The 19,695-nt window shown below is 41.5% G+C and overlaps 1 non-coding gene across 1 annotated transcript; it reads right to left on the minus strand.

The window, feature by feature from the left end:
• Positions 1-19,163: 19,163 nt before the first annotated feature.
• Positions 19,164-19,268, minus strand: LOC143839200 (U6 spliceosomal RNA). Its single transcript, XR_013231654.1, has one exon. It is a non-coding gene; the product is annotated as a U6 spliceosomal RNA (small nuclear RNA).
• Between the last annotated feature and the right edge of the window lie 427 nt (positions 19,269-19,695).

The following is a 19,695-nucleotide window of genomic DNA, read 5'->3' on the forward strand; positions in this document are numbered from 1 at the left end:
AGGTGAGTTCCCTGGGTATTGGGGCTTCCCGAGAGGTTGCTTCACCCCCTAGACGATGCCAGCAGCCCCAGCCATAGTCACACCACCCTAAAAGATGCCTGCCTCCTTTCTAGGTCCTAGGGAGAGGGAAAGGCTGTCTGCAGAGTTCTCCCACCCCCATCTAGCGCCATTGTATTTCTGAATGCAATGGGCTTGGCCCCTAGTGTAATTGTAAAATCCACAACAAAGCAGATGGCTCAATTGGAAAGGCTAGTTAAGGAGACAAATAAAAAAAGACTTATTTAGATAATGCCTTTCTAAATATATCTGATATAATTTTGACTATCCCTGTGAGAGTCATCATAAAGGGAATACACTTCCAAAGAAATTTAATCAAAAATACTATATTTCCAAGTAGCTCTAATCTTCTCTTATTGAAATATATTGCTCTTAAACAAGTATTTTTGTTCTATTTGGTCTAATCAAGACATTTTTGCTGCAGAGTCATGGACTCATCTACAACTTTCCTTTAACTTCCATGATAATCTGCCTCAGGGCAAGGGGGGAACTGTTCTTCATCTTTTAATTTTGTGCAATGATGTATGCTATTCTTCAGATCTTAAGCAACAAAAGATATGTGACTGACTTTAACCTTTTTCCTGCTCCTTGGCTATAGACATTTGCAGGTGATAATGCTTATCCCAATGCAGGAGGAAGATTTCTAGCAAATCAAATTGCTCATGAAGGCATAGAAATAGGAACAAGTCCTGATGGGTTGGTTATCCTAAAGAGAAGTGATAGATCCCCATACGAGTGTTAATAATTCAGAATGACCCAAAGCTTTTATAATATGAGCACAACCAGCAATGCATTCCAGTTTCTTAAATAATGTGAAAGCACTATAGAGACGCAGGATGATATAATTCTCTCTCTCTTACTGTTTACTGATCTGTGCACAGGGTTTTTAAAAGGGGGTGGTACAATACATTCCAGAACCTTCATGAAATTTCTTAATTTACTTTCTCATTTTTCCTTGAATTTTTAAACTCTTTTTCTATTACTTTTCTATCTCCTACCATTATTAGTAGAGCCTCTTGTGGTGCAGAGTGGTAAGGCAGCTGTCTGTAAGCTTTGCCCATGAGGCTGGGAGTTCAATCCCAGCAGCCGGCTCAAGGTTGACTCAGCCTTCCATCCTTCCAAGGTCGGTAAAATGAGTACCCAGCTTGCTGGGGGGTAAACGGTAATGACTGGGGAAGGCACTGGCAAACCACCCCGTATTGAGTCTGCCATGAAAACGCTGGAGGGCGTCACCCCAAGGGTCAGACATGACTCGGTGCTTGCACAGGGGATACCTTTACCTTTACCATTGTTAGTAGCTTTTTGTATTTTTAAAAAAAATTTAAAAAATAATTTAATCATTTTAAAAATCAGAGTCCAGTAGCACCTTTAAGACACCCAGCTCTATCTCCTCATGGACGGCCGCCCAGACTCCCCCCCGGAACCATTCGCCAGATGTTTGGAAGCAGTGACTGAATGGTTCGAGCAGAGTCGCCTGAAACTCAACCCCTCCAGGACGGAGGTCCTGTGGCTGGGAGGCAGAGGGCAGGACCAGGCAGCGCGCTTACCCACCCTGGCAGGAGCACAACTTACTATTGCGCCCCAAGCCAGGAATTTGGGGGTGACCATCGATACCTCCCTGACTATGGAAGCTCAGGTCAAGAGAGTAGCGGGTCAGGTGTTTTTCTATCTTCGCCAGGCCCGACTACTAGCGCCCTACTTGTCCCCTGACTACTTGGCTACAGTGATCCATGCGACAGTCACCTCCAGAATCAATTTCTGTAACTCACTCTACACTGGCCTACCCTTGTCTCTGATCCGGAAACTCCAGCTAGTGCAAAATGCAGCTGCTCGTGTCCTCACTGGTACACCTTGGATGGCCCATATCCAGCCTGTGCTGAGGCAGCTGCATTGGTTGCCAATTGCTGTCTGGATCAGGTTCAAGGTTCTGGTTTTAACCTTCAAGGCTTTACATGAGTTGGGACCCACATACCTGAGGGACCGTGTACCACCCTATATCCCGCGCAGGGCTTTACGCTCAGCGGGGGAGAATCTCCTGATCGTTCCTGGCCCTAGAGAAGCGCGCCTGGCCTCGACCAGCACCAGGGCCTTTTCGGTCCTGGCCCCTACCTGGTGAAATGAGCTCCCGGGTGAGCTGCGGGCCCTGCAGGATTTACCAGCTTTCCGCAGGGCCTGCAAGACTAAGCTCTTCTGCCAGGTTTTTGGTTGAGGCCGGGGTCAGCGAATGAGTGCCAGCATTCCCCTCCCCCCCCCGGACCTAGTAAGTTAGACCTCCTCCCCACCCTCCCTGCCGCTCTGATAGCAGGGGTGGGAATAATGAGAGCTTCTGCCATGTTGGGATTGTTTTAAAGTCTTTTAATGGGTATTTTAATGGGGATAGGACTATTGTGACCTGCCACGAGCCTACGGGGAGTGGCGGGAAAGAAATCTAATTAACAACAACAACAACAACAACAGAGATTTATTCAAGGCATGAGCTTTCTAGTGCTTGCATGCCTTGAATAAATCTTTGTTGGTCTTAAAGGTGCTACTGGACTCTGATTTTATTGTGCTACTTCAGACCAACACAGCTACTCATTTGAATTAATCATTTTTTTGGGGGGGGGTTAATCTCCCCCCCCATCCTTGGCAGTGTAAGAGCAGAAACAAAAGACATGCAAAACTTGGAACATACTCTGTACACTATGCCCTATATTCCTGCCCTCGCTGTTTTTCTTCCTAAGAAGACTCAATTGTTTCCATGTGAGAGCTTGGATAACAACAATTGATTAGCATTTGTTCCTCATGACAGTTTTTATAATGTAATGTTTATTTCAAGTGTTTTGGTTATAAATAATTCAAAACCCACAAAGGCCACAGAAAATAACCAAAACTGACATGTATGCACCTAAGCATCCATAGTTAGTCTAATCAGCTGTGTATAAATTGATCATAAAATGCTCATGATCTCCCAATGACTATTTCTAAATCCCTTCTATAAATACTGTCTCCAAACACTGTTAAAAATATGTGAAAGCAACACCTGCATAATTAGTAAAATTAGAAGTAAAAGAAACATCTGCATCAGCCCCGTTTATTTCTTCAACATCATCATGCGGATCCCCTATGAACTACTCCACTAAAAACTAATTGATTTAATCTTTGAAAACAGTAGTATGTATAAAACCACTTTAATTGTAGGACTATCTTTGCTGTAGGAGTATTAACATTTATCTGCCTCCAGTGTACCAGATTTCTAAAATGGCAGAAACTACAGGAGATCTTAACCAATATAAGATGACAATGTTTCTATTAAACATCTGAAATACAATGTTTTATGCAAGAGTACCCTTTAATAGAGATTTTCTTTATTCAATCATTTAAAGGGATTATATAAGAGAGCAAATCCAGAACCTTCAGATACTCCTGTTTTGCTGTGGATTTTATAATTAAACATCTGCAGAGTTGCAAAGAAGAAATACACATGGCTTGGCTACATCTTCCCTCCAGCAGCAAAAACAGTCACAACAGTATTTTAAGTGAGAAGGGGCTTTTCTGTGGTCTCCCTGTCAGCCAGGGTTAGGCAGATTGGGAAAGCTTCCCCCCCTCAAAAGGCAAGCACACCCATGTCCACAGACTCCCCTTCCTCTCTCCCCTTAGTCGGGGTCTGTCAGAGGCTCCTTCACAGCAGACCTGAAGGGAGGTGGGAGGGAGCGCACTCACCAGCCACCTGCCAGCTCTGTCAGGGTTCTGAGGCAAAGTGAGGGAAGTTGTTGGACATGACAGGACAGCCCTGGAGTAAAAAGGGCTGGCGCAGCCTGTCCAAGCCTCCATTCTCACCCCCCTCAGCAGCCCTACCAACCTCCTCTCCCTGTGGTGGTCAAGGGCAGACTGGCGGCGATGTTGCCAGATTGCTCCTGGATGGGATGGGTGGGGGGCTGTGTCACCCCCCTATTGGTCTCAAGTTCGGGGGCAGGCCCAGTCCAATCTTTGGACCAGTCGAAAAATTCAGTGTTATCATATTCATAAAATACAAACCTATGACCAAACAACAAAAAGATATAGATCTAGCCATACAGGATGATCTTGATAGGCTCGAGAAGTGGGCTCAACTGAATATAATGAAGTTCAATAGAGACAAATGTAAAGTTCTGCATTTAGGTAGGAAAAACCAAATACACCAATATAAGATGGGGGAGACTTGTCTTGGCAGTAGCATGTGCGAAAAGGATCTAGGAGTCTTAGTAGACCATACATTGAACATGAGTCAGCAGCGTGACTCAGTGGCTAAAAAGGCAAATGGGATTTTGGGCTATATCAAATATCATGTCCAGATCACGGGAGGTGATGGTACTGCTTTACTCTGCTCTGGTTTGGCCTCACTTGGAGTACTGTGTTCAGTTTTGGGCACCCCAGTTGAAGAGGGATGTTGACAATGTGGAACGTGTCCAGAAGAGGGCAACAAAGATGGTGAGCGGTTTGGAGACCAAGACATATGAAGAAAGGTTGGGGGAGCTTGGTCTGTTTAGCCTAGAGAGGAAACGCGAGAGGGGATCTGATAACCATCTTCAAGTATGTTAAAAGGGTACCATATGGAGGATGAAGCAGAATTGTTCTCTCGTGTCCCAGAGGGACAGACCAGAATGAATGGGATGAAATTAATTCAAAAGAAATTCCATCTAAACATCAGGAAGAAGTTTAGACAGAGCGGTTTCTCAGTGGAACAGGCTTCCTCAGGAGGTGGTGGGTTCTCCATCTTTGGAATGTTTTAAACAGAGGCTAGATAGCCATCTGATGGAGAGGCTAATTCTGTGAAGGCTCAAGGGGGTGGCAGTTTACAGTGGATGAGCAATAGGGATGTGAGTGTCCTGCATAATGCAGGGGACTAGATGACCCATGAGGTCCCTTCCAACTCTATTATTCTGTGATTCTATGATTCTAGAGAGCAAGAATGGGAAAATATTATTTAAATGTATTCTTTAAATGAATGAGCATCTATGAATGAGCTTTTATCACATAATTATCAATACAGACTAGGTGGTGGGAGTATGAGGTTATACTGCATGAGGTTATACTGCAAGGATGCATCCTTTAGGATGAAACAGCTGCCCCATAAATTGCCACATCTGCATATCCTTTCCTATAAGTTTACACCCTTCAAATGTTATTGGTAAAAGATGGGCTTCAGTCAGAGGAGGTGACAAATATGCTATATTAATACTCCATGAATCAGTTTTTGACTAATTAAAAATAGACTAGTAGCTAAAATTGCTGAAAATATGATGTTCAGAGCTACTGGCAATGCTCAGCATGATAAAAGATACCAGATACATAATATCCTACATACTTCAGTCATGGCTGAGAATCAATCCAGCCCACTGCCTTGTCAAACTGGGATATTTCATAAAATTTAATCACCAATTAAAAATTATTTGCCAATTGGGATTCTTTGGGGACTAAGATTCAGCTCAAATCTTAAAGGGAATGTAAGTCATAAAGTCCTTATGAAAAGGCTTTCAACCAGATGGCTTTAGCCAGCCTCTTTCTCTCAGCTCATATGACTTTTGTACATGCAGATTCCATGATGATTAGCATAGCCTTTGGGATCCAGCAAGTATTTTTGGTTTCATGGTAAACTTATTGCTGCTGTAAAAAACTTTCTTCAGTGAAAGCAGAAGGATACAAAAGTTGCCAGGATCCATATTCTTTTGATTTCAGCATATTCCCTTGAAACAATAAATGCTTCAGGTATGTTATTAATATAGAGATATTTGAAAGGCCGTGCCATAAAAGCTTGCTATACTTCTATGATTAACAGTTATTACCCTATAGAATACTTATGAGAAACATGCAAAAAGCCTACATTTGATATTACCAAATTGAGGAGCTCCTTTTTAAAAATTGCAAATAGTTCCTTACATTTAATTTGATTTCCTTCTGAGAAAATGAAATTCTTAACAAAGAAGTATTGAAGTCATTTATCTAGCATAATTAAAAACTGATTTCCTATAAATGCTTCTGTGGGGTTTAAGATTACTTACATAATTTGAAATGAAAACACATATTTTTAACTCCTGCATTAAAGTTCAATTAACTTTGTACAGAGAGAAAGCACTAGGGATGAGTACAAACCAGGAAAACAGCTTGTATTGGTTCTTGGTTTGTGTTGTGCACAGTCTGTGAACTATAGACTATCACAAACATTTGATGTTACACAAAATGGCTTGGTTCATGTGGTTTGCAGAGTGCCCCCCCCCCAGTATGCTAGAGACACCAAACTTGCAGGAGATCTCTGGCTGACTTTCCTCTACCTGCCTTACAGTTTGATAATGATTAGATTTACCACGTCCAAGAAATGCCCCCCTAAAGAAGATGAGCCCTGGAAAACGCGTTCTGAGAAAATGACAGAAAGAGGCTCAGGAGGTTCAGGGGTCCTCAGAATGGATCATGTGCAAGCTAGAGACACCAAACCTGCAGTGGCTCTCCAGCTGACTCTCCTATTCTAGTTCTCCAAGTTTGTTGAGGATTGGATTTACAGGATCTGAGTTACACCCTTCCCAAAGAAGGTGCCCCTATTTTACATTGTTTTCAATGGAGGGGAAAAGCAGCAAAAGGCAAGGACAATAAAAGCCCAGCAGAACAGAAGCAAAGTCTCAGAGAATCTCCATAGGTTGTGTAGAAACTGCAGGGGAGGGATTTTTGCAGGCTCTGCAAACCAGTGCATTGTGCCCAGGAGAACCAGTGCCACTGTGGTAGTGCAATCCCAACAGGACTAAGGACAGTCAGGAATTTGCTTTTTAGGAAGATGTCAGGCACAGGTTCAAAAGAGTATCGGAATAGACTCCCTGCAAACTACAAATACCAAGTGCACAGAGTACCTCACCCAGAGGTACAATCATTCAAAATTGTGGCTGAATTAGATTTCTGAGGTCCCAATTATGGACCTCTCAAAAAGTATTCTCTCTGGAAAAGTCAGCTGCAGCTACAGGAATCTATGGAACAGCTCAGGAACAAGCCAGTGACACGAAACAAGCCAGGGAAACTTCACTTTCACAAACACACACACATAGCAAGGAACTAATTTTGACAGGTGCCATTCAGGAGTGTAAAGAATGGATCCTGAGCGAGCTAGAGACATCAAAGGGGATCTTCCTTGTATGATCATCTACATGCCCTCCAAATTCTGTCCCCCTGTTGCCTTGAATTTCGGCAAACATGAGCAGAGGCAGTATTTGCATTCACAAACAAGCATGAATCACACAAACAGCTGAAAAGTTTATGGAAGGTTTGTGCCAGTTGTCCCACTTCAGAAACCTCAAACCAGTCAAAAATCATCACAAACTTTAGTTTGGGATCAGATTCTCTAGTCATACGTGGAAACAAGCATGAATTTGCCTGCTATGCCTCTAGTACAAAGTACTAGAACAAAAATATAGGCCAAAATACCTAATAAAATCCACCCTTCTGAAGCACAGGACTGTGATGGATGATTAATAGAGTTACCACGCCTCCTGCTATGCCATTTTGCTCAATACCACTCATAGCAACAGAAGGAGAAAAATTAAAATAAAAACACTGCCATACTTTGTGCCAGTACATCATTCCAATGTACAACTTGGAAGTGACAGTAGGTAACTCAAGGAATCACCAGGAACTCTGTGGTTTTGTCCTTTACTCTGGAGGCAGGTCCAGTCAGATCTCCTTGGAAGCAGTGCCTTCAGGTTTAGATCGCAAGGCTTGAGAGCAACAGCAGGGAGTAGAGGCAAGGAGCTGGAACTAGCACCCAGATTTGAACCTCATAAACAAGTGCTCTAGCAAGGCAGCCTCCCCTAGCCTCAGCCCAATTAGTATGAGAAGTAGTCAGCTCAGCTGGCCTCCTGGCAGGTGTTGAACTCCTGTGGCTGCACTGTGTTTGGGCCAGGATCCTGTGATTAACTATTTTTCTAACTGCCTGTCCCTGGGATGGGTTGGTGTGCAAGCAGTTGAGCACTTCATCTGCCTTGACCCATTGCCATTTCTGCAGAATAAGAGTGTCCTCTGGGTGGCTATGTGGCCAGGTTCATATGCACACTAGATATATGCAGGCACACAAACATGAGTCCCATTAGGATCAAGCTACCCTATGAATTGGAAGTTTTGACTTTTATGCAGCTATGTTAAATAGGAACATTTCCATTTTATGGATAAAAAAATACCCTCTGCAACACACTGAAGCAAGCAAAGTCTATAAGAACCAAGATGATTTTCTTTAGAAATGTCAGGTTCCATTTAGAGTGTACCTGGGGAAAAAAAGAAACTGCTTCTAAGCCACAAGCATTACAAATGGCTGCATTTGTTAGTGTGCTTAGTGCTTTAATGAGCTTCAACATACAGTATATTGATATGTATATACTATAAAAATACTATCATTTTAAGTTCTATTATAATATGCTCTCAGTCATGACAGACCCTAGCTAAAATTACACTAATGACTTAGATTTATTTCACTTTGAATGTCAGTTCCTATTCATAAGTCTCAATGGAAGATATTCATTCTACTCCCCTTTAGAAGACTAAAACAGTTGATTCCCGCTGTGGATCCTAGGAAATATTTCTATAAGTAAAAATTACATCATGTGGGGCTGATTTCAATATCAGATTCATTTCTCCATGCAAAGATTATACTTTATGTTATTATCACTGGTATACCAAGAAATCTAGTGCTAATCCAACACTTTCTGAGCACCAGCATGGTCTAGTGGTTAAGAGTAGCAGATTCTAATCTGGAGAACTGTGTTTGATTCTCCACTCCACGTGAATCCTGCTGGATGATCTTGGGCAGGTCACAGTTCTCTCAGAACTCTCTCAGCCCCGATCTACCTCACAAGGTGGCTGTTGTGAAAAGAAGAAGGAATGTGATTGCAAACTGCTTTAATATTCCTTATGATAGAGAAATATAGGATATAAGCCATGACTACCAGAAGTACTTGACATGATGAACAGACTGAGGTATTTATCAGGAGGTTAATGAGGGTGATTGCCGAACACTGGAGAATTGGTGTAGTATAGTGGTTAGAGTACGGGACTAGGACCTGGGAGACCCAGGTTCAAATCCTCAGACTGCCATGGACTTAAGACCAGTTATATCCTAACCTACCTCACAGGGCTGTGGTGTAGATAAAATGGACGAAAAAACTAAATATGAGGCCTTGGGTTCTCATTGGGGTGAAAGGTGGACTTTAAATGAAGAAAATAAATAGGTAACTTTCACACTTCTACCAGGTTCAGGAAGACCAGCTCAGATTCAGGAAACGTAAAACTAAAGCAATACTGGAATAACATAACAAACTATTACTAGGGGCAATATAAATTAGTAACAAGAAATACAGAAAGGAGTAGGTTTTCTTTTCTTTTCATAGACCATTCTTTTCTGTACCATTGCACTATACTACATCCACTGAAGTCAAAGGGGTTGGAAATATATAGCTCTGCTTAGGGTGGGACTGTTAGCCACTCTGCTTATCTGATACAATATAACAGGAAAGAATGTCCAAATAAGATATACTTCTGAGCGTGTTCCCATTTTCTGCTTGACTGTGATTAATTCTGAACTGGTAATCAGATGTCACTGAATTCTGGCCTGTACCACTTCAGATAGCTGGCTGGACTGTCATGGCTGACTGCTCTTCCAAACAAAAAGTTGCTCACAACTAGAAACCATATATGTAGAGGATGATTGTGTTCTGTATGACATAGCCTTGGGAAGGGATAGGGTAGCTTTCCATCTTGGAAGCTTTCCCTTATTGACTGACTACACTCTGTGCAAGCTAGAAACACCAAACTTGGCTGATAAAACCCGTCCGAGACTTACCTCGGCCAAACATTGATGCAGCGGAGGGCTTGCTGAGAGAAAGCGGTGACCACCCAGAGGCCCTCTAGTGTGTGTGCTGCCAGAATGCAGCACGCACAGTGTCAAGGGCAGCGCGGGACCCGTGGCAGCTATTTAAGGCGCCACGTGTGCGGGTCTTGCCCTCTTTGCCAGGGAATGCCAAGGGAGCTGCCTCCCACCCACCCTATGTTGTTTACAAAATTGTTCAGGGTTTGGAGGTGGATGTTTTGTTCAATAATTGTCACAGCTGTGGGTTTGTATGTATGGGATGGAGCCTGTTGGCAGGGAGTCCAGTGGACGATCGGACTCCCTGGGGTTTGGGGCCTCTCTACGGCACATATACGAGCGTGGCTTACCCAGCTGGGAGGCCAGGGGCTCGTTTGCCAGGTGGCCTGGGAGAGCCAAATGAGGTGGACGCCTGTTGGCTCCCCCGCATAGGTCACTTCCCTTAGTGGCGGACTTCAGTAGTCAAGGGGATCTGCTCTCCCGGCTGGGAACGGTGCGGGTCCCCAGGGCGCCTCTGGACTCCGTGGGTTGTTGGTACAGTATGCTGACTGCTAGTTCAGGCTCCCTCTCCCATGCTGTGCCAACCCTCCCATGGGGAGGTAATAAAGCTATGGCCTTGTTCATCCCAGCATTGGTGTCGCTTCTTATTCCAGCACATGATGCCCTCCTGCAAGTCAATATAAAGGAACATCCAGGGGAAGCCTGGTGTAAGTTTGGTGTCTCAAGCTTGCTCAGGATCTGTTCTATCCATTCCTGAACCTCCTGGACCTGCATCTGTCAAAATGATGGAGGTTTGTGAATGTATAGAATAGATCCTGTGCAAGCTACAGTTATGAAAGCCACAATCCCCCGCCGCCCCGGTTGCTCCTCCACAGACCCCTCAAGTTGTTGCTTTGAAGTTCCATAAACATTTTGATTGAGTAGAGACAGTCTGTATGGAAGTGTCTATGCTCATGGACTGGCATGAACCTCCACAAAAAGCTTGCAAGTTCATGATGGGTGATCTGCCAGAAAGGTGACTTTGTGAAGCATGAACAAGCCAAAATGCATCATGCCCATTTCTACTAACCTGGGCTATCTAGGACAGGGCATTGCTGTGAAGGAAATGAGAAAGTCAGAAGTAGCATCTTCTCTTAATTAAGACATTTTCATAAATCATAATAATTCCACAGAGGAAACAAAGCATCCTATCCCTCCCTCCACAAGCCATTAAATCATAAACTCAGACTGGCTGAAGAACACCCATCTTTAAAATATATGTCACAGGATCTGAATAAAGTTTTGCCATGCTATAAATGTACTTCTCTGGTAGCACTGTAATTAAGTGACAGTAATAAACAGGCAGTAGAACTTGATATATAATTAGAATCAGAATCTTGGTCACAACATATCTAAGAGAGATAAGAGTTTAGTGTACCACTCATATGTACTGTGGATTGTCCCTTAATGACCCAAATGAAATTATTGCTGTGCTGATCATGCTGCATTCCTAAAGTATCCTTGGAAAGAGCATGGCTCCAAATATCCAAATATTTTACTGTACAAGCTCAGTTAATCTTAATGGGAACAGTGTAAGAACCTTGTGCTGAAAAGGTAGGATTATGATACACTGAGGTCGTAAACCATATGAAGTTGAAGAGACTCTAGACCAAATGGTGATTGAGTAATATTTAGGCACCCCCCCAAAAAAAATTGAACTCCCCCTTAAAATCTGAGGCCCTAAACTCTAGCTAACTTTTAACTGGCACATAAATCCAGCCATGTGGGCAGAACTTTACCAAATGATTTTGGTACTTCACTTTGAGGTTTTATAATTCTTCCTTTTAAACAAGTTAATTTTTAATGATATCATTAGGGGTTGGAAATGGTTTTCTATTAAATATGTGACCAATATTCATTTACTTAGCACTCTCAGTTTTTAAGTACAGACACAAAGTAAAGAGTTTTAGTTTTAAATCCAAACCTCTTTCTGTTCAGGATAAATACTTTTCTTACAAAAAGGGAGAGATTAGGAGTAAGCTTGGTTTACTTGTAAAATGCTGACGGTTTTCTTCTAAAAGCTACTAAATCTTTATAATGTTTAATATACACAGGTCAAACTAAATCCTACTATTTGTACTCAAGCAAAATCTTTTTTCCTCTGAGAATCTTCTGTAAGATGCATCCCTAAACATTGTTACTGCTTGAGCATTGCAAAAATGGGTTTCACATGGCTTAGATTTATCCACCCCTTTGTGCAACTGAGAGTGCACATTGCAAATATAGTGTACAGTGACTTTTGGGATGGTAAGTCAATTGGTGCCCTGAAATGAATTTGTTCCATAGAAAGTTATCCAGTCATTGATAACTTGTTTTCATAAATTAGGGGAAAGGGGTAAAAGGAAAGAAGTGCCTGGGATTATATTGTAATTATTTCTGAGACTTTGGGTGAAATTTATTTTATGCTGTATATAGATTACCTATAGCTGTTATTTTTCTTTGTTTCAAATGGTTTAATGTATTTTCTTGTTTCTCTGTTCTATGTTCACCACCCCGAGACGTAACAGTGAGGGGCGATATATAAACTGAATGAATAAATGAATGAATACATAAATGTAAATGATGATAAGGGCATTCTAGAGGCAAGGTGCCATCTCTGTAAAAACCTTGTCATTGGTCGCCCCTTTCTCATCCTTGCTTGAGTTGCTAAAACCTATTGCTTGCATTATTCCTCTCAATAATCTTATTCTCGATTTCAGCCTACCCATAATCTCAATATTCCTTCCAATTTTGCAATGGAGCTTCACTATTGTGTCAGCAGATCCCTTACACCCACTGGCATGAGTCAGTCTTTCCGTTGAATTGGGTGTGAAATCTAAGACAGCAGCTTCTTTACTATGGGAGTGAGAGGCAGTGGGAGGCTAGATTAGTATGGATTGGGTCAAATAGGTGCAGTGTGTATATGTCTTTATATAAATGAATTAGGAATGGGCACTGCTTCTGCAGGGCTTACAACTCTCCCCCCTTTCAGTTTCTACTGCAGAGATTCTCAAGTACTTGGAACCAGTTCTTGCTTTTTTACTGTTTTTCCTCCCATTGGAAACAATGGAAGATGGGGGTACCTTCTTGGGGGGACATAGCTCATATCCTGTCTGCATATAATTTAGAGAGCATGTAGAGTAGAATCAGCTAGAGGTATGCTGTGAGTTCAGTGTCTCTAAATTGCATAGGATTTGTCTATGTATTCCTGAAATATGAATCTGTCATTTCCCCAGAAAGCCATTTCCTTGGGCACCTTCTTTTGGGTGCTTTAATTTGGAACCTGTAAATCCAATTATCACAAAACTTGATGGGCAGGTAGACGAGAAACAGACAGAGATCCTCTATGAGTTTGGTATCTCTCATGTGCCAGGGGCCATTCTACCACATCACAAAACAGTTCATCCTTTTTAGTTTGTGACAGCTCATGGTTCAGTTTGTGACCTTTAAAGGTCCAACAGAAACCAAATCACATTTTTCCTGTTCATGCCCATCCCTACAATGAAGAAACTACTGAACCATCATTTATGCATCTCAACTGGATTGACCTTCTGTTAATAGGAAAACCTGGCTTGTTCTCCATGAGAAATTAAGGGCCATACAAGAAGAAGAAGAAGAAGAAGAAGAAGAAGAAGAAGTAGTAGTAGTAGTAGTAGTAGTAGTAGTAGTAGTAGTAGTAGTAGTCTCAATGCGGCTTACGGTTGCCTTCCCTGTCCACTCCCCACAACAGACAGCCTGTGAGGTAGGTGGGGCTGAGAAAGCCCTCATGGTCTGAACAGCTTTATCAGTGCTGTGGCGAGCTCAAGGTCACCCAGGTGGTGAGCCCAAGGTCACCCAGCTGTTTGCGGGGGAGCATGGAATCAAACCCGGCTCGCCAGATTAGAAGTCTGCACTCCTAACCACTACACCAAACTGGCTCTTGATGTCTTGAAGAGATGTCTACCCTAACTTCACCCTGCAGATGTATGGCATTTTGTGGAGTGAGTTCCTACCAGTTCCTTTTAATAACAATGAATAGCCTAATTTTAGTCAGGATCACTATTATATGAGGGAAGAAAGGCTGGAAATATCACTGGGAGATATGTCAGCAAACAAAGCCTCCTTGGGAACTATTTCTGGTCAGAAAACAGAGGGTGTCCGGGCCCACTCTTTCCCTCATGTTACAGTAATGCAAAGTCCTGTTAAAAGGCGTACCCAATGGGAACTCATTCTCCAAAGTTGCAGCATGTTTTCCATCTCATCTAGTTTGGCCCTGAGTATGTACCTAGGAACATGTCCCAGAATCCTATCCTGTGAGTTTATGTTCCAAGACAGTTTTACAGAGGTTCACTGGCAGTCAAACCAATGTAGAAGATACCTGAGAAAGCACTACTTTCTCATCAACAAAAGCAGAAAGTTGGGGCTTTGAATCAAGATCTTGACTTTTATAACTCATTCCAGCCTCATTAATCCATGGCATATAGAAACAGACCAGAATATAAAACGGGTTCAGTGGGGTGGTATCATTGTAGGGTAACTGATGCTGTAAACAGAGCACCTACTTAATATTCTATCAGTTGCAATCCCAAATATCAGCTTGAATTTTTAAAAATAGATTTAACAACCATGCACAGTTGGGAATTGTTACATTTGCCTTCATTCTTTTTGAAGATACCTTTATGTATGTACAAACCAGCAATAAACCTTTATTGTTTCATAAGTCTTCTGTGCATTCTAAAAACCTAGAGACAGTATATTTTCTCTGTTTTGCTGGGGGCAGAGGAGAATGAATTGAAACACAAAACTGCCTGAATGCTTTTGGTGCTAAATCTGCTAAATTGCAACATAAAAAGATATCACACTTGCTTTCAGTGGTAATAGGTTTAATGTAATTCTGTTAACCTTGCTGTACTTCAGGATAACTAAATTAGTAGTTTATTTGCATGAATAATATGTGTATATTTGAGTATTGCTTTTGTCATGTTACAAATTAATATGATATATTAAGTCAAGAAGCAGCCTGCAAACTTTTCCAACTGTATCCTTACCTTTCATATATTTCATGTAATGTTGTAATGCTTATGTTTATAGGGACACTGTAAGCTAATTGTCTAATGTTTCAGTTTTGATGATTTTAATGACAATTAATAATTCTGTTGTTGTGTGTTGCTTTTATACTATGCTATATTTAGAAAGATCTCAATCAGCAACATCGAAATTTATGGGGAACAAAATGGGCAGTATATTGCTAGGTGGGATTTGGTGCTACTGAACACTTTGCAGTTCTTATCATAGTGATCTTCACATTCTAGTGTAAAGTACCCTAAATTATATAATTTAATGTATAACTTTGAATGACTTGCTGGTCAAAGAATATCATTCAAAGATTTTGTGGAAAATGCAACTCTTCTTCACAAATACCAAACAGGGAAAATTACATAAATTTTATTCCAACTCCCTGATAAATTTTATTCCAACAACAGACACCCTGTGAGGTGGGTGAGGCTGAGAGAGCCCTGATATTCCTGCTCAGTCAGAACAGCTTTATCAGCACAATGGTGAGCCCAAGTTCATCCAGGTGGCTGCATGTGGGGGAGTGCAGAATTGAACCCTGCATGCCAGATTAGAAGTCCGCACTCCTAACCACTACACCAACTTCCATGATTCTGATAAAAAATTTGTTAAAGTCTACAAACAGAACATATAGAAAATGTGAATACATCATCGACTCTGAACTTTGCAAACAGAACATATATGCATGGTTGGGGTTCTAGAGTGGATAAATCTTTACCACACATTAACCAGACCAGGGGAAATACACAGACTTGCATTGATTATTTCAGGTGGAGGGCTGTGTTGGTCTGAAGCACCAGAACTGAATCAATTATCCAAAAGACAATTCTGCAGAGAATTAAAAGAAATCCACACAATGTATCAATCTATGTTCAAGTTTAAAATATGTTAAAATAAAACTATAAGGGTGATTTTAGGGTACTTTACACTAGAAACATTCCTAAAAGAATCATAATGTGCTCAAAGTATATGTGACTAATAGTTCTTAATCTTGATTATCTGCTGCTGTTTTCCTTATAAGGTTGAAACCCTACTGATAGTTTTGAGATTCTTGTCTTATTTACAAGCATGAACACTGTGGCTTGGATCTCCTGACCTGTGTCTTGTAGGGGCAGAAACACTTTTCAGAGAGTTTATGGAATTCTAATACGATATTCCTTGGTTACATTGGTTCCTCCTAAGGTGAACTTATCACAAAGTTAGGTCTCACCTCTAAATTAAAGTTCATAATATATTGCTGTAGTGCAACTTCTACTTCTAAGTTCCATGGAGTTCTACACTAAATGGCAATGAAACCACAGAAGCAGAAATTCACTGTAGGCTGCTGATGCATACAAATGTTCAATTATTTACAGACTGTACATAGAATGAAGTAAAGAACTTTCCATAGACAGTGTGATTTTTTTTAACCTTCCAGTCATCCTGGGGGGGGGGGGGCGGGGATGACACTTTCACATCTAGCATTTGGGGTACATTTCAAACCAAATTCCCCATGTATTGTAGGATAAAAATGTCTGATGAAGTTATTGCTAATGGTTGTCAGAGCACTTAAAATGGTTCCCTGGTCCACTGTTTTCTTAATGAAATCCTGAGGTAAGAAAAAATGTCCCAATGGAATATTTTAAGTGTCTTGTGGGGTATAAAAATATCCTAATGGCTTTTTTTCTCTTCAGATGCTTTTCCTTCAGAAGCTAATTATAAGTGGTATAAGTAACTGTACTTTAGGGACAATGTTTACTCCTACAAAATTGACAATATCCTAAGAGGGAAAGTATCTAGAGTCACTTTTCTCAGAGTTGTACCCCTGCCCCCCACCACTCCATACAATAGGGATAGCAAATTAATTTCAGTTGCTCAGGATCATTGGCCGACTTCTGTCAGCATAATGGAACTTGTGCCAGTGAAATGGTACTAAAATTGATTCAGGTGTGTAGCCATTTTGGTCTGAAGCAGCAGAACAAATTTAGGGTCCAGTGGAAAAGGGCAGTCAGTTGATTAGGTGTTCATTAATGCCAAAGACATACAAACTATCCAGATATTGGGGAAGCCATCCCTGTGCATTCCTCACACTGCTTGCCTGCAACATCTGCCAAATTCCTGTTAAAAGTTGGTTGTAATAACAAATGCACATTCTTTTACTGCCTCATGGGATTTGTAGTTATTTTTCAGTGTAAGGACAATTATTTCCTAGACAATCAGCATCAAAGCAATAAGATGCTGGGATTGGCTGCCTTTATAAATTCTGTAGAATATGAAGTAATTTCTGTAGGAAAGAGTATATAAGTATATAGTAAATAAACTTCCACATAGAATATTGCAAAAAGGGAAAACATATTTATTGAGGTACATTCAATTTATGTTGCCTTTGAAAGAAGAAATAAACCTAATTTAAAGAATACTACTCCCTATCACAAATGGCCAGTTACTTTGCCAGTGCATGTGTGGAACTAGGCTGAACAAAGGAGAATGGGATCAGAGCTGAGACCACTGCTGCCTTTGTGATGTAATGTTAAGATGGGAAGATTTTATTGGGGGTTTTACTGTGTTTTTATGTTTTTATGATGTAAACTGCCACGAGCCCATTTGGGGAGCGGCGGTCTATAAATCAAATAATATATAAAAATAAAATAAAAATAAGAGGCTATGGCTTCTACAGGAGATAGCTTTCTCCTTGACGAGCCATGAGGAGAGAGAGCGATAAAGGCCACAGGAAGAGAGGAGAGGCCAGAGAGAAGCTCTCAGGCTGATACAAATAGAGACATCCCATTCATTGAGATAACATATACATATCTAGAGCAATTTAGTCCCCTGTTCCCCGTCAGCCAGCATGCTACTCCAATGCAGATGATGTGAATCAATCTTATGTTGAGGGAGGCTGATGAACTGTCTTCTCAGTACCTGTAGCCTTCCAAGTACTCAGGTAGCAATTCATAGAATCATAGAATCATAGAGTTGGAAGGGGCCATACAGGCCATCTAGTCCAACAGGCCATCTAGTCAACGCAGGATCAGCCCAAAGCATCCTAAAGCATCCAAGAAAAGTGTGTATCCAACCTTTGCTTGAAGACTGTCAGTGAGCGGGAACTCACCACCTCCTTAGGCAGCCTATTCCACTGCTGAACTACTCTGAGAAAAATGTTTCCTGATATCTAGCCTATATCGTTGTACTTGTAGTTTAAACCCATTACTGCATGTCCTTTCCTCTGCAGCCAATGGGAACAGCATCCTGCCCTCCTCCAAATGACAACATTTCAAATACTTAAAGAGGGCTATCATGTCCCCTCTCAACCTCCTTTTCTCCAAGCTGAACATTCCCAAGTCCCTCAACATCTTCATAGAGCTTGGTCCCTTGGCCCCAGATCATCTTCGTTGCTCTCCTCTGTACCCTTTCAATTTTATCTATGTCCTTCTTGAAGAGAGGCCTCCAGAACTGCACACAATTCCTCTTACCCTGGCTCCTTGTGACCCTTCAACTGGACTTGCTAGGTAATGAACCAGATACATTTATGCAAACCATGTGGCCTACAACTAAACTACAGATTCTTTGATAGCATGGCTGTATTCTATGAAATGTGCTTATTTCCCTGCCCATCATTGTTGGCCTCAAATGCAGAGCAAAGAAGCAACAGTATAAATGTTCCAGTTGTGCATATAATCCAGTTACTTCAAACATTTCAAAGTTACAGCTAGTATCTATCTTAATGAGTGTGAATATGGAACTGAGGAGCTTAGAATGAAAAGAATAGTCAGAACCAGATGGAAAAGGTCCAGATATGCATTTAAATTTTCACTAACACCTTGCAAAATCCAGGTTCAATGAGTATGAAAGGCATTTAAAGAATATTTTCAGACCCATTTGACAGGCAATTAGATGCAATCCCATTCGTTCATCTATCATGAATCCTTTAACTTCCGTCATGCCCTTAATGGTGACATTCACAAGCACTTGAATTAAGTTCAGTATGTTCTAGGTAGCGATCTTCTCGCCATACAAAAAAATAATTTATATTTGCCATGAAGGTATGCGGCTGCTTAATTAGGCGATTGGCTCAGTTTCTGCCCTTAAATAAAATGCATTCAAATCTCAAATCTAGTTATTTTATGGACAAAGATCTTTCTTGAACTTTGCTTCAGGTTTCTTTCCATGCTAAGAATATTTTTCTACATTCCTGTCATGGTCATGTCACCATGATTTGACTCTGACATGTCCTACGTGTGTCCTTGTGCAAGGGACATGCTAATCTCTGTATCATTCCAATTTTTAGTATATGTGCTGCTGAAGCGAGCACTTGCATATGTGCATGTGTAAACTGCTGCTAAGTTGCAGCCAATATACAGCAACCCCAGCAAAGGGCTTTCAATAGTTTTACCATTGTGTTCGTCTGCAAAGTCTTTGTTATTGGACTTATATACCACCCCTCTTGTCCAGCTGGCTCAGGGCAATTCACATCAAATATAATACAGTTAAAAAACAAAACAACTCATCCCTCCCAACCTACCCCCAACCTCCCCTGCCATGCAATGCCTGGAATGTTACATCCCACCAAAAAGGTGGCTGGCTGGGGGGGGGGGGCAATGGTGTTCCAACACCCAGCCTCAACCAAATGCCTGGTGGAAGAGCTCCATCATGCAGGCCCTGAGGAACCACAAGAGCTCTGTCAGGACTCCCAGTAGCTCATTCCACCAGGTCAGGGCCAGGACTGAAAAGACCCTGAC

The sequence above is a fragment of the Paroedura picta genome, chromosome 5 (assembly GCF_049243985.1).
Source record: "Paroedura picta isolate Pp20150507F chromosome 5, Ppicta_v3.0, whole genome shotgun sequence".
Classification (NCBI taxonomy): domain Eukaryota; kingdom Metazoa; phylum Chordata; class Lepidosauria; order Squamata; family Gekkonidae; genus Paroedura; species Paroedura picta.